At 43.9% G+C, this 18,820-nt stretch overlaps 1 protein-coding gene and 1 pseudogene across 2 annotated transcripts in view; both read right to left on the bottom strand.

The window, feature by feature from the left end:
• Positions 1–18,820, bottom strand: part of EHHADH (enoyl-CoA hydratase and 3-hydroxyacyl CoA dehydrogenase) — a 117,168-nt gene that overhangs the window by 28,637 nt on the left and 69,711 nt on the right. The gene's annotated exons all lie outside the window — the stretch shown is intronic.
• LOC143925903 (5S ribosomal RNA) lies at positions 16,785–16,903 on the bottom strand (annotated as a pseudogene).

Raw genomic sequence — 18,820 nt, 5'->3', positions numbered from 1 at the left:
TGCATCTTTATTATGAAAAAAAAAGAAAATCCAACATCAGTCGCATCAAATCTTGGACAAAACAGGGATCAATGGGTAAATCAAAGATGTGAAACGCGTTAGTGTTGACCCCCGTTTTTTTCCACGATTTGATGTGACTGATGTTGGATTTTCTTTTTTTTCATAATAAAGATGCCTTTTCTACAGAGTGCGGCAGTCCAGGACCTTCTTGTTTCTACAGACTTGTACAGAACCAGCACCTGAGAGTTCACAGTAGGGCGGGAGCACCTGTTCAGGCATTGCTATCTCAAGGTTGCTTTAAGTGGCATGACAGATGTACCAATGTAGTTTAATAATAATTTCCAAAATAAAAACTTTGATACATGAAGGGGAACTTGTGTTGATTTGCTAAAGGAAAATAGTCTGTTTAATTTGAAATGGAAATTTAATTTTGCTAAGGAATTTCATAGAGCTTAGTGATGGTGGTGCAGGAAAAATGAAAAAAAAAACAGCTTTGCTTTCATACAATAATGGAAGTCAACAGAGCTTCACCTCATTCACTAAGCTCTGAGGAAAATCCCTTTGCAAAGCAAACAGCAAAACCAACCTCCTAGCTGCCATTCAGGCTTACAACATACTAAACATGAAGCTAAACTGGTGGTTTTGACAAAGCACGCTAGTCGTGTGAAACACGGCACCCTTTTCTGCCTTTGCCATATGCCTGTACATATTTTTTCATGATCTCCGGGAAATAAATGCATTGCATCGTATTGGGAGCACAGACATTCCTTTTGTCTTCTCTATACATGAATCTAACTAACATGGAATTGTTGGAGCCTGGTGAAGTGCTATATTAAGTAGAAATGTGCGATTAGTTTCGTACGAATTTCCCTAAATTCGTACGTTCGGGAGGATCCAAAATACGAATTGCCATGCGCTCGAATTTTGTACGAAATATGAACTTTTGTTTACGAATTTTGGATCAGTCGTAGTCAAGGACTCATTATGCTTATTATGAGAGGCTCCTACCATCCCTGTGCTATGCCGACTTCCTCCTAGGGCTGTACCCCTGCTGTGCTCATTATGAGGGGCTTCCACCATTCCTGTGCTGTGTTGACATACCAAGCACAGCAGGGGATAAAAACCAAACTTCCATCAGCATCGATTGTCATATTGAGGTATATATATTTTTGCCTTTAAATTAATCTTAAAGAACGTTCGTACAAGTTAACGAACCTAACGACAATTCGTATTTCGTACGAATTGAAATTTAATTTTGGACACGAATTACAAAGTACGAATTAAATTCTAATACGAACCATAACAGAACAAAACGAAACCAATTTATTGACGGCGCCCATGTCTAATATTGAGGCAATAGAAGCAGAAAAAATGAGTTTTGTACTGGAAAAAATTTCTGCAGAAAAATAAAAAACAAAAACAGAACTAATCAAAATAACACCAAAATTAACCAAACAAGCAATGAAAGGAGCAGACAGATTTAGTAACTACAAGGGGTCTTCAAAAAGTTTCCGCACTTTTTTTTTAATATTAAATAGAGTTTTAAAAAGTGCGGAAACTTTTTGAAGAACACTCGTAGATTTCACTTTACTTACAAGTCACTGAAAGAAGTATTCTGGCTGTGTTGTGCGACTTGCTACACTTGTACATTACGCCATTTCTCAAATTATTCAAACGGAGTCATCATAAGCAAACCACAAGAGAGTAATTCAATTTAATCAGAACTGGAAGATCCCAATAGGCATATCTCTGATGTTCACTAACAGCTGAGCAGGCAATAGACTGAAGCTGGCTGATTTAAATACAGAAAAAAATAGCAGGTATTTTGCTTATCCATAAATCCACCTCTTACAATTTGAAATCTATATTACCATATAATAAATGGGAACACTTTTTTTTACCCCACCCCCATAAGCTGCAATTAAAACTAAATGCATGAGCCATTTCACATTCCTTTTTTTACTTGCAGTCTTTAGATTGTCAGAAAATAATTATGGAAGTAAGCAGCTACAGCTAAAGATCACTCTGTGACTATTTAGCTATTTCTGTTATACAGAGCAACAGCATGTGTGAACATAATCATAACCGAATGTGTTTTGAGTGCACACACTTTTGGTTTAACAAAATATGCAATCAAGCTAATAAATACTCTTTAATGCTTAATGATTCCTCAAACTGTTCAGCGTAATCTTAAAAAGCGAAAATAGCTGTATTAAATTCTCTGATGAATTATTTTCACAACACATAGGGGATTTTGAAAAGAAAATCTTTCAAGGCTCGATGGATGAATTGAAAAACAACTGAAGTGAGGCCTACTAAAGAGAGATCTGCATTGGATCAATCTTCAGAGGACATTTGACAGGTGGTGAGGAAACGTTATACAGTGTCCTCATTGGCAGATTAAAAAACCCAGCACCAGTGCAACAAGGCACATGCATTGCATCCTCCTTTCAGTTGAATATGTCGCATTTGGCAGGAGGTGCTGCCCGCCTAACACGATAGCGGGGATTTTGTGATGCTAATCTAACTCTGATCTACATTCTAAGCCCAATCTATCTAGCCCTGCAAAGAAGAAATCACTATACTTACCTGTTCTGCAGCCGCTCTGGTCCAGCCCAAAGCTGAAAGGTCAGCGCCAGCTTCAGTGTGCAGGAGAGGCAGCTCCATAATTGCTCTATGGATGACTTCACTTCTCAGCCATTGTCAGCTTTCTCCTGCACACAGCAGCCGCTGCTGTAGACTGGACCAGAGTGCCTGCAGAACAGGCAAGTATAGCAATTTTTTTTTCTTTACAGGGCTAGATAGATTAGGCTTAAGCCTCGTACACACGATCGGATTGTTGGCCAACAAAGCGGTAGACTTTTGTCCAAAGGGCGTGTGCCGCAAACTCGTCTTGCATACAAACGGTACACAATTGTTGGCAAATGAACGTAGTGACGTACTACGTAGAATTTCAGCTCTCAAATGCCACCCTTTGGGCACCTTCTGCTGATGTTGCGTTTGGTGAGCACCGATTCCGAGCATGCGCGTTTGTACTTTGGACTTGTGAACACATGATGGGTAAATCTGACAACAGACTGTTGTCCATCAAATATTTACTAGCCTGCCATCCAACATTTGTTGGCGGAAAGTTGGACAACAATTGTCTGATGGAGCGTACTAATGGTGGGATTTTAGGCATACAGTCTGTCATTACACAATTCCCGGACGAAAATCCGATCATGTGTACGAGGCTTTAGCATGGGGTTGAGAGTAGGTTTAGAGCAGCGATAGGCAACCTGGGGCCCTCCAGCTGTTGCAGAACAGTCCCATCATGCCTCTGGGAGTAGTTGTAATGTCAGGCTTGCAATGCCTCATGGGAAATGTAGTTTGACAGCTTGAGGGTTTTGTCTTCTACTTTAAAATATTAAAAAGCCTGCAATCATTCCTGTTTTCTATTTCTGACTAGCTTTAAAAAGTGTTACTAAACCCTCTGCATTGTGTAAAAAGACTGTTTGATCCTGTATGCACAGATCCTCCTCTTCCATTGTCCCCCATAGCATGTTCAGTCAGGCTGCATATGCTCAGTTTGGGGTTTATTGCTAGGAGTTTTCTTTTTATTCCTGGGCGGGTGCATGTGATCAGCACAGGGCCGATCAGCACTGTCCAGATAGAGGGTCAGGGGGTCCTGCATCCTGATAGGACAGTCAGTGCAGTATGAAACCGCCTCCTACAAGCTTTACCCAGACACTGATAGAAGTCACAAGACTGCTATATATACTGCTGATGAGAAAAGGTATTCAGCAGCTTATATTTACTAACATTTAGGGGTTCACCGAATATATATTTTTGTGCCGAAACTGAAAATACAGGATGCACTTTGCCGAAAACCAAAAATGACAGTTATGAAAAGAAAATTGATATACATTTATATATAAAATTGTATCATATCCCACTTTTAATTAATCTCATCAATTTAAATTAATATGCATTTATTGTTGCCCATTATTGGCACCTTTAGTGCAAGAAAAGCTCAAGAAAAATGCTGTCTGCAGGCTCTGACCATCTCTAATCAGGTCTGCGGTCTCTAAAGCCCCATACACATTATCAGATTTTTTGCTGATTTTTGTCTTCAGATTTACCAAAATCATGTAGTGCAAGGGCCTGCCTGATTGCATACCAATTGAAACTCCTAAGGTTTGACCTCCTATTATATGGTTTTGACAAATTTGAAGACAAACATCAGCAGAAAATCTGATAGTGTGTATGGGGCTTTAATTAAACTTAAAACACACTGCTAATAGTATTAGCACAATTTCCATTTGGTGCACCTCTAGCACACATGATGCAGGAAATGGTCAGAGACTGCAGACACGATACAAGAAATCGATGTCCCGCCTCCTATGACACAATGATTCCCGGCATTGGATCAGTGTGCAGTCTATCACAAGAGGCATTCTAGGAGGTGGGACATTGGTACAACAGCTGCACAGCGATTCAGAACTAACTCTGGACACACAGCATGAGATTGCGCAATCAAGCACTGGTGAAGCTGCATCTCATGACACTTGTGAGGAGAGGAGGAAAAAGGGGGGGGGGGGGGCGACGACTCTGACAGGGTGCGCCAGGATGACATGTGCGGTACCCGCCGGGGCGGCCCCACCCCTCTTTCAACTCTATTAATCTGAACTTTCTTTCGGCCGATACGTTTCAGAGCCCGAAAATTTCAGTGCACCACTACTAAAATTATTGCATTCCCATGTTCTATGTACTGTGGAAGACCAGGTATAGTGAATGCAGGGTCCTGGGTTTAGTAACACTTGAAGGCTGCAGTTAGATAGACATTTATTTATTGGCCCATCACCCCAAAATACAAAACTCCTTCTATGGTAAGAGTAGGCACATCCTATTGGTGCTGGAGCATTGTAGGCGCATGTAGGTGGTGTGGCTATGCTTATCCAACTGCTAAACCTCAGAATGTCAGGATTTGCAAAGGTATTTTAAAAAGCTCCAGAAGAAATCTGGAGTGGTGGCAACAGAGATAGGCTGTGGTTTGCATAGCAGGTGCCATGGAGTGCCACATACTAAAGTTTATATTGTATACCACAAAACATGCATCAAGTTAATATAGCAGCTACCATTGTGGACCTTCTCTTTTATGAAAATACTAGTTGCCTGGCTGTCACGCTGATTTAGTAATTTTGATAACTAGGAAGAAGTACATAAATTAGTAACTCTGCCGTCACTGAGTTTTCTGAACTATATGCTTGTTCCGGGTCAATAGTGAAAAAAAGTATTGAAGATATTAATCAGCACAATAACCAAGCAAGTAACACTTCAGAAAAAAGGACAATATAGTATTCATATATGTCTCTCAAAACAGGTTTTCTTTAAGAAGCTACCCAAGGTAAGTGCTATAATAATATGTGGAGGGAACTGCTGGAAAGAAATAGACCATCTGAATGTGTCCCTAGGTGTGGGTTGTTTAGCATTACACATTCTCAGTGTAAGAAGCACAGCTTGGAATATAGACACACTCACTGGCCACTTTACACCTTTCTAGTACCTGGTTGGACCCCCTTTTGCCTTCAGAACGGGCCTAACTCTTTGTGGCATAGATTCAACAAAAAAAAGTGGTGGAAACATTTCCTCAAATTTTGGGTCCAGATTGACATCACGCAGCTGATGCAGATTTGCCGGCTGCACATCCATGATGCAAAGTTCACCACATTCCAAATATGCTCTATTTAAATGAGATCTGGTGACTGTGGAGGCCAGTGCAGACATTTTGGCATCGGATTTTTATGTAGTTTTATAGTCTTCACCAAAATGTCATTTTCGTCATCTGCAATTGTTTTAGTCATATTGTAGTGGACTAAAATCTCCAGCACATTTGGGAGAAATAAAATCATCTAATGCCCCGTACACACGATTAGAATTTTGGTCGGAAAAAGCTCTGATGGTTTTCCCGACGGAATCCCGACAGGATTTTGGTCAAGCTGTCTTGCATACACACGGTCACACCAAATTCCAACCGTCAAGAACGCGGTGACGTACAACGGGACTAGAAAAAGGAAGTTCAATAGCCAGTAGCCAATAGCTTCCGTCTTCATTGAATCGGAGTTTTTGCGCATCGGAATTGCATACACACGTTGGAAAAATTGAGAACCCGCTCTCAATCTTTTGCTGGCGGAAATTTGGACAGCAAAAATCCGATGGAGCATATACACTCGCATTTTCCGACGAAAAGCTCTCATCGGTCTTTTGCTGGCTGAAATTCCAACCGTGTGTACTCGGCCTTAGTCAACTAAAAACGAATGTGTTTAGTAAATAGGCAGCCAGCCAGCAGAGTAAGAAGTGGCTCTGTAGGTTAAGAGGATGGGAGAGAAACAGCACCAATCGAAGTACAGTATGAGAAGCAAAAAGGAAAATGTATTATTATTAATTAGGCATTGCACTTACAGGAGAAGACCAAGTAAATGGCATGTAAAAGAGCAAGCAGTGAAGTCCCTCTGGATGGAGAGCTGACCTTTTAGACCTCATTCATTGTTTGTTTGTTTTTTTTTTTTTGTTTTTTTATCATCCTATTTTTTACTCCCTTTTATTTTGGACAGACAATTTTATGAGATTATCTTTATATTTTTATACTATGATTCCTTGCAGTTTGTGTCATGAATAAACCGCTGTTGATTTAATGTATTACATCACTGGCATGTTCCTGCAGCCAGCCACTTGCTGTGCCGTTTTTGTGGCATTATAGCTGGAGCTGGTGTGCTGAGCCTTGCTGTTCACCCGCACCGCAGCCCCCATTTAACCTACAGCTGAGATGGGTACTCGGGAGGCCTGAAGAAAGACACGCATGCTCCAAAAGTGTGATACGACCACCGCAGTCTGTCTCCCTGGTGATGCTCTCCCGTCCACTAAGCCCCTAAGCACTGAAAACCAGCAGTGGGATTGGCAACGTGGGAAGCCGCAGAACCCAGCTCTCTATCCAGAGGGACTTCACTGCTTGGTCTCCTTTACATGCCATGTACTTGGTCTTATACTGCAAGTGCAACACCTAATAAATGTTCCTTTTTACTTCACATATTGCACTTAAAATTGGCGCTGCTCCCCTCCCATCCGAAGTTCATGAGGGTAAACATCCTTGCCTCACAATTTCTTTTCATTTATTAACGAAAACGTACTTGATTTTCATCATTGTTTTTGTCAGTGGACAAAAGTGTGGTGTACTTTTCGTTTCGTTTTCATCACCATAAAAAGGCCATGAAAATGTTAAATGAAAAGATTTTCGTTGACGAAATTAACACTGGTACAGTGAACTCATGGTCAAGTTCAAGAAACCAGTTAGATGATTTGAGCCTTGTGACATGGTGCATTATCCTGCTGGAAGTAGCTATCAGAAGATGGGTGCACTGTAGTCATAAAAGGGATGGACATGATCAGCAATGCCCAGGTCGCAATGCTCAATTGGTGCGAAGGGGCTAAAGCAGGGCTCGACAAAACCCGGGCGCCCGGTCGCATTTGCGACTAGAATTCCAGACCTGGCGCCTGGGGCAGCACAGCTGGGGGTATGCTGTCTCCGCGGCCCCCCCGGCGCGATCGCGTCGGGCCGCGCCGCCGCCGGCTGGTAATTTAGCCCCCGGCTTTGAGGCCTTCTACGATCCTATGGTTCCTTCTGTAATCTGGCGCCCTCTTGTGGTGGCCGTTGGAATTACAACCAGCAATGCTAATGGATGCAATGCTAATTTTCCCTGCCTGCCAGCCTATTTTCCTTCCCTTTACTCAGAACCCCTAAAAATTATATATATATTTTATTCTAACACCCTAGAGAATAAAATGGTGGTCGTTGCAATACTGTCTGTCACACCGTATTTGCACAGCGGACTTACAAGCGCACTTTTTTGGGGAAAATGTATTTAATAAAAAAAAAAAAATAAGACAACAGTAAAGTTAGCCCAATTTTTTTTAATATTGTGAAAGATAATGTTGCGTAGAGTAAATCGATACCAAACATGTCATGCTTCAAAATTGCGCCCGCTCATCGAATGGCGACAAACTTTTACCCTTTAAAATCTCCATAGGCGACATTTAAAAAATTCTACAGGTTGCACTTTTTAAGTTACAGAGGAGGTCTCTATTTTTTTTTTATTTTAACTTTTATTTTTATTTTTTTCACTGTTCTTTAAAAAAAAAAAAATGTGTCACTTTTGTTCCTATTACAAGGAATGTAAAAATCCCTTGTAATAGAAAAAAGCATGACAGGTCCTCTTGTATATGAGATCTGGGGTCAGAGAGACCTCACATCTCAATTTACACTAAAATGCAATTTAAAAAAAAAATTGTCATTTGAAAAAAATAAATAAAATGTCCCTCTAAGAGCTATGGGGGGCAATGACTTGGAGACAGGTGAGGGGCTTGGGGCTATCTTCCCCTCACTTGTCTCCATGTCAGGCCAGGGACAGGTCCAGATCGCCGTCACGGACCCGGCTCCTAACTTTTTTAGCTGGCTCCTAGATTCCAAGCAAATTTGTCAACCCCTGGGCTAAAGTGTGCCAAGAAAATATCCCCCCCACACTATTACACCACCACCATCCTGAACCACTGATACAAGGCATGATGGATCCAAGATTTCATGTTTACACCTAATTCTGACCCTACCATCTGAACGTCGCAACTGAAATAGAGACTCATCATACCAGGCAACATTTTTCCAATCTTCTACTGTCCAATATTGGTGAGCCTATGCAAATTGTAGCCTCAGTTTCCTGTTCTTAGCTGACAGGAGTGGCACCCGATGTAGTCTTGCACTGCTGTAGCCCATCTGCTTCAAGGTTGGATGTCTTGTGCATTCAGAGATGGCATTCTGCATACCTTGGTTGTAAGTGATTTTTTGAGTTACTGCTGCCTTTCTATCACCTCAAACTAGTCTGCCCATTCTCCCCTGACATCAAGACATTTTTGTCCAGAAAACTGCCGCTCACTGGATATATCTTCTTTTTTGGATAATTCTCTGGAAACCCTAGAGATGGTTGTGCATGAAAATCCCAGTGGAGCGACAGTTTTTGAAATACTCCGACTAGCCCTTCAGGCACCAATAAAATGCCACATTCAAAGTCACTTAAATCCCCCTTTTTTACCCCCATTCTGATGCTCGGTTTGAACTTCAGCAAGTTGTCTTCACCACATCTAGATGCCTAAATGCATGAAGTTGCTGCCTTGTGATTGGCCGATTAGCAATGTATGTTACCAAGCAATTGAACAGGTGTACCCAATAAAGTGGCCGGTGAGTGTATCCAGGACAATCTTGCAGGGGCATGTGCTCCCTTCCAGAGGCTAATCCCATAAAGGAGCATTCTTACCTAAAAATCCACATTTCACCCCATTTTCTCTTTTGCAACAATCAAGCTGGTCATACATTATACCACTTTCTTATTCAATTTCCAACTAATGTAGTGCAAGGGTCTGTCCGATTGCATGAATGTTGAAAGTGTTTAGGTTTGACCACCTATTACATGGTTTTGGTCAATCTAAAAAGGAAAATGACACAAGACCTTTCGTATAATGTGTGTCCAGCCTCACTTACTCTTTAGGGAAATTTTGTTTTAGAGCAGACACTTCAACACAGGGAAGGGGCAAAGAAGGCAAGTATCCAGTTTTAGAAATTAAGGGTTATCCTCACTGCTCCTCTCAGATCTAATTTTTTTAAACTCCAATACAGATTTCCATCAGGCTTCCGACTGATCTGCTAGGGATGTGGGTCCTTGGTCTTTTCCCTCAACTGCAAGTGGGTCTGTGTACTCCAACAAGCCCCAGGAATTGGTCAGGTGCAGGTCTGGCTTGCAACCACAGAACATCAAAAGGGACAAGGATGAATGATGTCACCCTGATACCAGGAAAACTCAAACTTGTTTATTTTAACATTTAAAAAGGTCCTCAACATCACAGCAACACAAAAGGAAGAGCAAATTCCAACGCGTTTCACACCAAAGGCACCATGGTATGTTCTTTTTACAATTAAGCATCTTTGTAGCGTGAAACACATTGACATTTGCTCTTTTTTTTGTTGCTGTGATGCTGGGGACCTTTTAAAAATGCTGCAATAAGGAAGTTTTACAGGTATCAGAATGAGGTCATTCATCCCTGTCCCTTGAGGTTCTGTGGTTGCAAGCCATACCTGCACCTGACCTGTTTCCAGGGCTTGTAAGAGGTAGACCGACCTGGGAGCGATGTGTGGTGTTTCTGGTTCTGTGTACCCAGACTGCGTGATAATGCTATCCCAGGAGGCAGGTCCATGATAGACTGGGCTCACAGGAAGGCCAACATCTAGTGGCAGATTGATGGTGAGTAGTGCAGCAATGCAAGGAAGTGTGATATACTGTACACACACACACTAAATCCAAAACTGGTTTAAAAGGCACTTATACACATACATACTGAATTAATGCAAGGTTAAAAAAAAAAAAAAAAAAAAAAAAAAAAAAAAGAAGAAGGTTTTAGGCTAAGGGTTAAAGGGTAACTCCACATTCATGGAGAAAAAAAAATATAGCGTATACAATTGCAACACAAGTCATACTGTAATTGAATGTTATTAAAAAGGACCTTTCCTATCTGCAGCTCTGTAATTTTCTGAAAATGCAATATACCCGGAGGTGTTCAATGTGTACAGAACGCCCCCCAGAAACATAACCTGCTTGTGTGATTGGCTCACTGATTTTCCCAGAAGTCTACACCAAGATACAAGTCAGATTTCAGGCATCCCCTGCAACATAAATGTCAATTTTGGTGAGATACTTTCAATAGGAAATCACAGCTAAAGGGATGCTGGCCCAGCAGCTTGGTGCAGCAGCTGATTGACACTCCTATTAGACTCACTTTCCCACATGGATACAGGCAACCACACACGGATTTCTTCAAAATAACAAAAAGGTAGGAATCTGCAACAAAGTTTGTTAAAACCCTTGTAATGTATATACCGTATTTATCGGCATTTAACAAGCACTTTATTTCCCTTAAAATCAGGGGAAAATCGTGGGTGCATCTCTTGCGGCTTTCGGGCGTTCTCGCAGTCCTGCATGAGCCGCCGAAATACACAGGACCTCTGGTGCTGTATTTTGGCGTCGCCATTTTTAAAGTCTGCAAATGCCACTGGGGCAAGGCTGCAATGATGGACAAAGCTGTAGATAGACACTGATAAGGCTGCATTGATGGGCATTTAAAATGTAAGGTTTTTTTTCCTTAAAATTCCCTCCTAAAGTTGAGGTGCGTGTTATACACCCGATAAATAGGGTAGATTACCCAGGAGAGGAATTTTTTTTCCCCTTAAACAAAAGTGGAGTTGCTCTTTAAAATTCCAGTGTTAAACGTTAAGGAGCCATCATTGTGCTAATGTTAAGATTGAGGCCGGATTCACACCATTGCGAATTCGATGGGGAATTGCTGCATCCAATTAGCAATAACAGGAGATTTTGACCGACTCTCTATGGAGCGGATTCACATATCTCCGTAGCGGGTCCGATACATTTTGCATAAAAACACTGTGCGTCTTTTTAGCCGTTTCAGGTCCGAATTCAGCCCAAAATTCCGGCTGAAAATTGGATCTGAAACGGTGAACCAGCATGCACCGGACCCCTGCTGTGAGCCACATGCAGCTCATATGTGAACCGAGCCCAAGGCTAGAGGGGGGATTAGTAGGCCAAGTGTTATGGTCAAATTGATTTTCAGGGTTATGTTCAAGCTCAAACATTAGAGGGAAAGTTTGGCATACCTAAAGTAAAGGAATACCTTAGTAAGAGCATTGAAATACTTAGCCATTAAAGCGGTAGTGAAGCTAGCTTTGTTATTTTTACCTACAGGTAAGCCTATATTAAGTCTACTTCAACAATCTAAGGGTTTATTTAGAAGCACTGTTGTTTTAGGCTTTTTAGGAGAGAAGGGTTAATTGTTAGGCTCTGCCTAAATTGTTATGTTTGAGGTCTGGAGTGACTGCAAGCTAGAGGAATCATTTTAACTTTTTTCCCCAGAAAGTAAAATTTGCTTTGGGCTACTGGCACCAAAAACCAATTTATTTCCCTTTTTTGTGTTACAGGTCATGCTACCACTACCTTGTTAGAGGTTCTATAATGTATTTTTTTCAGTATCTGTCAAATGCCCACACTTCGTGACAGCAAAAGCACAAACCGCGCCACAGTTCAGAAGAAATAAATTGGGTCTTAGAAGTGAGAGAAACAAGTTGTTTATGCAGCATTTAGTCCTAAAAAGTCAGAGAAAGGCGACCTTGCTCTTTAATTGATCTGTTTTTTATGGGTTCCAGTGCCATTATTGAAATCATAGTGTGCCTATTAGATAGTAACTTGTGTAGAGGACTAGTATAGGAATTAATGCATGAGCAGAACTAAGGCAGAAAAGGAGGGGACCAGTTCTCATTCAAAAAAATGGAGTTACGTACCGGTAACATCCTTTTCCAGGAGTCTTTCAGGACAGCCACCTTTGAGAGACACTGGCTCCTCCCCTCTTAGGAAACACCGCCTTCATTTTCATGATTTAAGCCTCCTCCTCCCTTCGTTCCTCAGTTCTTCCAGAGTACCTCCGGCCAACTGGGGAGACACAAGAACGTCAAACAGATAAACTTTTAGTCTTACCTGACGGTCTCATGTGATGAGTTCCCGATGATCTGCAAAAAACCTGGGTGGGAACCGGTGCTGTCCTGAAAGACTCCTGGAAAAGGATTTTACCGGTACGTAACTCCATTTTTCCCCAATCGTCTTTCAGGACAGCCACCTTTGAGAGGATAAGCGAGTACCTTGTCTTAGGGTGGGACCTACTGCTTGCAGCACCTTGTGACCAAAGGGCTTGGTCTTTGGCTGAGAGAAGATCCAATCTATAGCGCTTCACGAACTTAGAAAACTTGAACCACGTTGCGGCTCTACAGATCTGTTCAGGAGACGCACCAGCCCACTTTGTCTGCGGAGTTGCCGCTGTCCTGGCTGAGTGTGCTTTAATTCTAACTGGAGGCTTTAATACCCCAACCACACAAGTCTGCCCAATGGCTGACCTTAACCATCTGGTTAGCGTACGTCTAAAGGCTTTGGAACCCTTCCTAGCCCTTGGAAGTAACACTAAAAGTAAATCAGACTTCCTGAACTGACTTTGTGCCACCAAAATAATGAAGGACACATCTTCTAACGTCCAATAAGATGTGTTCCTGTTCTCTCACTGGTTTTGAACGAAAAATAGGCAGCATAATCTCTCGGACTCTCTGAGGATTAGAGACTACCATTAGGTAAAAAGGCCAGAATGGTCTTAAAAACTGAATGGTCTGGAAAGGGAGTGCCCTAACAGAAAGGGTTTCGAGTTTACTCACTTTCCTTGCCGTAGTGATCGCCACAAAAAAACAGTTTTGAGAGTAATCAACCATAACAAGCCAGATTCCAATTGCTGAAAAGGTTCTTTGTGAGAACCTGTAAAACTAATGAGCGACCCCGACTGGGGAGGGGGACGACCAAAGGCTTGGTCTTTGCCTACTTAAGGCTCTAAGAACCTTACTATACCAAGGTCTGATATTAAATGCCCTTCCAGGAATACGCTAAAAGCGAAAACCTGACTCTTCAATGTTTATGGGGCTAAACCTTTATCTGCCCCTGACTGCAGGAACTCTAGAACGGCTACAAGGCTTTGCACATTGAAGGAGTTCTCTGAGCACCAGCTGTTGAACCGCCTCCATACCTTCAAGAAAATGGTCTGAGTTTCTATTTACCTGCAATTCAGAAGAGTGGCTATTAAACAGTCTGAGACCCCTTTGCCCTTCGGCAATTCCTTCTCAGTAGCCAAGCTGCAAGAATCCACCTAGGGACCGCAGATTGGACCCTGGGAAAGGAGACACTCTTAGACCGGGAAAACCCGGGGGGATTCCACTGACAGGCCCTTCAGAATGGAGAACCACGGCCTCCTGGGCCCAAGAGGTGTGATTAGAAAACAGGTAGTAATCTCCACCTGAAAACTTCCCTGACCCTGCAGGAATCGGGAGGGGAGAAAGCATAGCACTTAGAGAAACCCTAACTCTGTGCTTTAGTATGTCTGCTCCCGACCTCCCCTCTCCCCTGTTCATGGAACAGGAGATGGCTTCCTTTGCGTTTTCCCTTGAGGAAAAAATAAAAAAAGAGGTCTATCCAAGGAATCCCCCAACTCTGGGTGATCCATTCGAAAAACCTCCTGCTTGAGAACCTGGTTGCTCTGAGGAAATCTAATATCAGAATTTGCTCTCCTTTCAAACAGATCACTGGAAAGACAGGATTTTAATATTCGGCCCATCTGAGGATGGCCTTCGCTAGGACCCATAAGGATCCGCTCCAGGAGTCCCCGTCCTGTCGACGTAAGCCACTGCCAAGGGATTGTTTCCATGACTCTTACATGAAGTCTCCAGAGAACTCTCTGAAAGGTCCTGAGAACCAGATCTACTGTTCTCAACTCCCTCCAATTTGAGGATCTCTTAGATTCCTTCCTCTCCCAGGTACCCTGTACCAAACAGGAGTCTAGGTGTGTACCTCAACCTAAGCCATTCGTATCGGTTGTAACCACCCTGGATACTGGCAAACTCCATTCTAGGTCTTGTAACAAACGTGCTCCCTTTCCCAAAGGGACCTCTTTACCTGAGTTGGAACCGAAACCAAAAAGTCCCAAACCTTCAAGATAAATAGTTTGCAGAGGACGGTAACATGACCCCGTCCACTGAACTGCTAGGAGCGTGGCTGTCAGTAAACTCAACCTGCCTGAGTTTTTGACGGTTGCCCTGGAGAAAACAGTGCTTTGTCTATCTTCTGGATCTTCTCCAAGGAGGGAAGACCTTTTGTTCTGTTGAGCCCAGCACCTACCCCAGGAAGGTGACCCCCTGGTAAGGAATTTAGGTTGGGTTTCTCTAGGTTCAGAGGCCAACCCAGGCTCACCAACAGGTCTTTTGTTACCTGTGGATCCCAAATCGACTGCGCCAGAGAAGGTACAAACAGGAGAAGATCGTCAAGACACACGATCACCGAGACTCCCCTGAGACGCAGGAATGCCAGAACTTCTACCATCACTTTGGTGAAGATACGAGGAGGAAAGGGATAGCCCAAAAGGGAAGCCAGGAGTCCCCGTCCCGTTTTGAACTGAAGGTGTAGCACCCCTACAGAAGTTATCACTGCCAGCCTAAGGAAACGCTGGTGGTTCTCTGCGATGGGAATATGCAGGTATGCATCCTTACTATCCATGCCCTGAAACAGTTTTGGTGGAAGAGGTGCCCTCACCCAGTGACCAAAACCAACGAAAGCCGTCTGTAGGTGACTAAGACACACAGACGCTTCAGGTTCAGGATGAGCCTGAACTTTTTCCAAAGGCTTGTGAACCACAAAAATGTGAGAATAGGAGCCCTTCCTATCTATCCTGCTGGGACCTGTATTACCACTTCCTGTTCCTCTAACTCCTGAAGAGGAAAGAAGGGCACATTTTGGCAGCTCCGTGACAAGGAGTCTCAAACAGGGGGGAGTTCTAAAAACTGCAAACGGTAACCTCTTCTGATGATCCTCATTACAAACTAATTGGAGGTGATCATCTCCCACTGGGGGAGGAAGGCCCCTTTTTATATATTTCCTCTTAAGGGAAACGGCCTTTATCTTATCAGCCGTGCGATCTCGCACTGCTTCAAGACCTGGCCAAAAACAGCAGGTCTCCAGTAAAAAAGGATTAAACAGAGCTTTTGCATTGGACGCCTTGACCCCCTGCCATGTCTTCAGCCTTAAGGCCCTCCAGGCTGAGTTGGTCAGAGCCGAAGATCTTGCATACATTCGCCTGGATTGAATCGAAGCAGCGTATGCCAACTCCTTAAGCAGCGTGGGAAAGGAGGATAGAAAGTCTCCTCTGCCGTCATTGCTTCATGCATTAATCTGGCTAAGCCGACACTTCATATTATGAGCCACCCCTGTGGCCGCTATGGCAGTCTTAGATATTTTCTTAAGAGAAAAAAACCCATGCATCCTTCAGAAGTGAGTCCATCATTTCAAACCATAGGGTCTGAAAGTATTCCCATGTCCCCGAGGACAGGTCAGTATGCCTGGACATCTGAAGAAAGGTAGCCTCTAACCTGGGAGATTCTATTCCAGACAAGAGCTTCCTCTTCCGCCCAAGAAAAAAACCTTTGTTTTAATGCACCAGAAAAGAAAGGTTTTCCTTCGGGACCCCGCCATTTCTGATGGCATCGGTCAAGACGCCATGAACCGGGAACACCCGCTTCCCCCAGGCCCTAGTACATCTGATCGTGGGGTGACAATGCCTTCTTTTTCTCTTATATGCCTAAAGTGGTATGAATAGCTCCCAAGAGCTTATCCACTTCATCCAGGGGGAAGTTTACATCGTGAGGTTCTTTTGGGTTCCCCACCCAAGCCCTCACCATCAGATTCCCTTGAGAGTCTGAGACGGCACTGTCAACTTCTTCCTCAACTTCCTCTCTGGAACCCTCTAGACTCTCCCTTAACCTGCAGGAGGAACATCCATCGGGTTAGGTGGAACACTCTGCTGTGCTGGTGAAAGAGTGCTCTGGAGCTGAGGCCACTGGAACTTTCACAGAAGCCGCCAGATATGCACCGTGTTCTGCTGCCTGTTTCCTGATGGCGCTCAAACAGGGACCTGACCCTGAACCCTTAGGTTAAAGGTCTGACTGAGCTATCCGGTGCTTCAATACACTCTTTACCAAGTGCCCTGAACCAGGGATTCCCCCAAAGAGGCTCTATATGAAGGACGCTCCCTCCTAGAACCAAGGGGAGATTTGCTCATGTCCCCTACGGCACCTGGTATTCCCAGGCGGTCTCCCATCCAGGTACTAACCAGGCCCGACCCTGCTTAGCATCCGAGATCAGATGATATCGAGCGCATTCAGGGTGATGTGGCCGTAGGCTTCTGAGACATAGAGATAAAAGAGCAGCATAAAATCCTAAAAAAAAAAAGAAACACCAGCACTACTTAAGAGGACCACCGGGAGTGCCCTCCCCTAGGATCAATCTCCATCTGGATCCCAGACGCACTGCCCTTCCCCCGACCACCTAGGGGGAAAAAACACCAGTGGAGCTACTGGTTGTAAGGTAAGGGAACCCCTCGCCAGGGCTTTTACCTTTGAGTGGCTGGTGCCGTTACTCCTGGAGCTCCTGAAGCCACTACTTCGGACATTCTCCTGTTGAGGAAGAGTGGTACGAACGTGCATCCAAAGCTACCTGTGCAACTTAGAAGAGAGGCTGCACCAGCCGAACGCTTGGTCCTCCTTCCGTCCGCGTCCGGAACCCGAAGACGCGGGTTCAACGAAGACGTCCGCCCCCACCAGAACTGACGTCGCCCGTCATCTGGTCCGGCCTCCAGCTCCAAGCCGACTGCAAACATAGGGGGACCTAGGACGTCCTGTTGCAGCGCCCCACTGGGCGAAAACGAATGGATGGACCTCCCTAAAACTTCCTGCTTTCCCCAAGCGAAGATTAGAGTGCGTGTAAAAAAGGTCAGTACAGAGTTCAGCTCCCCAGCCGACCGGACTGCCTATCCCGTTGAAGCACCCTCCTGGGCGAACGAAGGGATGAGCCTCTAAAAACTTCCTGCTTTCCCCAAGCAAAGTTTAGAGTGTATGGTCAGTACGAAAATTCAGCTTACCAGCTGGCCGGACTGCCGAAAGTAGACCGATAGACGATCGGACTGCCGAGTGGGGCCAGAGCTCCGCTCGGATAGCTTCAGTCTCTCCAACTGATTCAGCTAAGGTTCCTTAGCGGTGTCTCCCCACCGGAGGAAACACCATAACTGAGGAATGAAGGGAGGAGGAGGCTTAAATCATGAAAATGAAGGTGGTGTTTCCTAAGATGGGAGGAGCCAGTGTCTCTCAAAGGTGGCTGTCCTGAAAGACGATTGGGGAAATCTGAAATCACACCCACATCAAGTGCTGTTTAACAACCATGTAGCTGAATGGAAATTATACTAAAGCCTCATACACACGATAAGACTTTGTACAAACTTTCCCTTGGATTTTTGTACAAAGGGCGTCGGCCCTGAACTTGTGTTGCATACACACAGCAGGACTTTTTCAGCCAACTTTCACCAAATCACGTGGTTTTTCTGCTCTTTACCGCCACCTTTGGTCAACTTCTGTATTGTTGTCTGATCTTTTGCATTGGTTCTGAGCATGCCTGTTTTGTACTTTGTACAAAGTCCTATGGTTTTCTGTACACACGATCAGACTTTGCTCCATCTGACTTTTTTTGCCAGAAAGTTTGTCCGTTCGCACAGCCAACAAAAGTCCGATGAAAACCAAAAAAGTTTGTCTGATGGAGCGTACATACGATCGGATGTTGCTCCAAAACAGCTAATTTGCATGTTTGTTGTCAAAAAGTCTGATCGTGTGTATGGGCCTTAACAATTAAAAAAGAAGAGAATAAAAAAATTATAATACATTTTAAAAATCTCCATTTAAATGCCCTGCATTTACATCCTACACAAGCTGATACATGTTCACGGTTCAACATCTCGAAAATCATAAAATCATGGTAAAAAGTAGTCGCCACATCGGATTCACCTAAGCTATAGGGGAAAATTGGTCACACAAGCACACCTGTGTGCTCCTTTAGACCCCTTTCACACCAGGGTGTTTTGCAGGCGCTATAGCGTTAGAAATAGCGCCTGCAATCCACCCTAAAAAAGCTGCACCATGGTTTATAGTGTGAAAGCAGGAGGGCTTTCACACTACAGCGGTGCGCTGGCAGGAGGCAGGGAAAAGTCCTGCCAGCAGCTTCTTTGGAGCGGTGAAGGATCGGTGTATTTACCGCTCCTCCACCGCTGCTCC

This window comes from Lithobates pipiens, unplaced genomic scaffold, assembly GCF_037356315.1.
Source record: "Lithobates pipiens isolate NorthernLeopardFrog02 unplaced genomic scaffold, aLitPip1_a1.2 Scaffold_22, whole genome shotgun sequence".
NCBI lineage: Eukaryota > Metazoa > Chordata > Amphibia > Anura > Ranidae > Lithobates > Lithobates pipiens.
Note: the sequence above shows the minus strand (reverse complement) of the source record. Positions and strands in the feature narration are given on the sequence as shown.